The sequence below is a fragment of the Cupressus sempervirens genome, chromosome 7, assembly GCF_028749045.1.
Source record: "Cupressus sempervirens isolate cs-2001-9-10 chromosome 7, ASM2874904v1, whole genome shotgun sequence".
In the NCBI taxonomy this organism is placed as follows: Eukaryota; Viridiplantae; Streptophyta; class Pinopsida; order Cupressales; family Cupressaceae; genus Cupressus; species Cupressus sempervirens.
The window spans coordinates 583391021-583392919 of record NC_143124.1 but is presented as its reverse complement, the minus strand read 5'-3'; the positions used below and the strand labels follow the sequence as shown (position 1 = coordinate 583392919).

The 1899-nt window shown below is 32.1% G+C and overlaps 1 pseudogene; it reads right to left on the bottom strand.

The window, feature by feature from the left end:
- Positions 1-283: 283 nt before the first annotated feature.
- On the bottom strand, positions 284-1433 carry LOC149548114 (histone-lysine N-methyltransferase, H3 lysine-9 specific SUVH5 pseudogene; annotated as a pseudogene).
- Between the last annotated feature and the right edge of the window lie 466 nt (positions 1434-1899).

The following is a 1899-nucleotide window of genomic DNA, read 5'->3' as shown; positions in this document are numbered from 1 at the left end:
TCAAAGTCAAAGATTACTTAAGGTTGTGCATCCTAGGTAAACAAGAAAAGGAAAACATGTGGTAGTACTAACTTCACAAGAAGTTTTGTGAGTTTCTTGGTAGTTAATATGCAAAGCATGTATATAAAGGCATGCATCATTTTTCAAAATATAAATGAGAAAGATACTATCATCATAGTTTATAGGGAAACTTATTATTCTAATGAATCTTCCAATGTCTTTGGTTACATTCATGTTTAATGTTGACTATTGGTAGCTGGCCTCTTTATGTAAACTCTAGCGTTTACATGTATCTTTCTATATCAAAGAGATGCTCATCATTATCAATCATCTTCTCAACTTCCATATATGAAAGAAGCTCACCTTTCTACTCACAGATGAAGCTACCAAAAGGTATAGGCTCTTATGATTTGACAACCCAACCTCTCTTATTGGTTTTAAACACCTTAAGCTGAAATGAAATACCACATTGACTTACTCTATTCTAGAAATTTGGAGGGTAACTACAAGATGGATCCCATTCATATATAATTGGCTTAGCAAATACAATAGTCCCATCAAAGTAAAATGGAGGTTTTTACCATTTTTGAAAGTACAAAGGCATATAGTGTGATCTGTGCATCCATTGCTACAATCATAACCTCTTGGAGGTAGAGAGGATGGCAACAACTTGAGTAAAACACTTTAGTTGTATACACAAATGTTGGTTGTCCATTTTCTTCATCCCTAGTATTTATAACACAAATGGATTTTCTCACTTTTCCTTCCAAAATATCCTTATTATAATGACCACTTGAATTGTATATTATGATGGCTTTTTAACAAATTGCACTAACTTAAATCCCAAATTTTTCTGACCTAATTGTCTTCTTATAAGTAATTTAAATATAGAGCATCTAGATGCTCCTCTATTACACTAACATTTTTTTGCATCATAGTGTCCATCATAAGTATATAACACACTTAGCTTTTCTTTCCACTTTATTTGTTTCCTTCATTTGTAGAATGCTTTTTCTTTATTCCTCAAATCACTTGTATATATATTTTCAGCTCTATGTTGTTCTTTAGAGCCAATTTCCCACATTCAAGTTTCTTATCTGACTCCATAGTAGTTTTTTCCACACTATTCTATGTAAATCATTACATCCCCACTTTCAAGATCATCTTTGTAGCCTCCTAATGCTACAATTCTTGTAGTGACTTGTACATTTCCTTACTTCAAGAAGTCAATTCCAACCTGCACCTAGCAATGAATACCTTACAATGCAAAGCTCAATTCTATAATAGAATTGGTATCCAACTTCAAACTCTGGGACCACACCCACAAATTTTTTACTATATCCTTAAAAATCTTCAAAGCTCCTAGATCTACACAAAAATGAGTTCCACGTATAAGTTTGACCATATATTCTTAAAAAAATTCAAGAACCCATTATTCGATTCTTGTGAAATCTTCATGGAATAAGCCTATTTTAAATTGTATTGGTTTGTTTAAACATACATATTTATAGCAAACTCCAATGGAATTTTCATCAAATAAGCCTATTTTAAATGAAATTGGGTTGTTTAAACTTGCATAAATAAAGAAGACTGAGTTGGTTTGGTAAAAAAACCAAATTGCAACAGCTTCACTACTTTTCAATCTATGGATTATGGAGGTTTCTTATCATGCTAGAATGAAGTGTTAGGTTGAAGAACAAGAAAATATCAAAAATAATATTTTGGTTTAGTAAATTACACCACATCACATGACTACCTTTGACCATCATCATTGTTACCCTCCTCACATCCATTTTTCTCTTTCTTTTCTATTGAGTGGTATATTGCATTTTCCATGCAACATTAGCTATCAAGACCATGAGAGAAAGAACTTTGCAAGAAAGACTCTCCCTTTTTTCC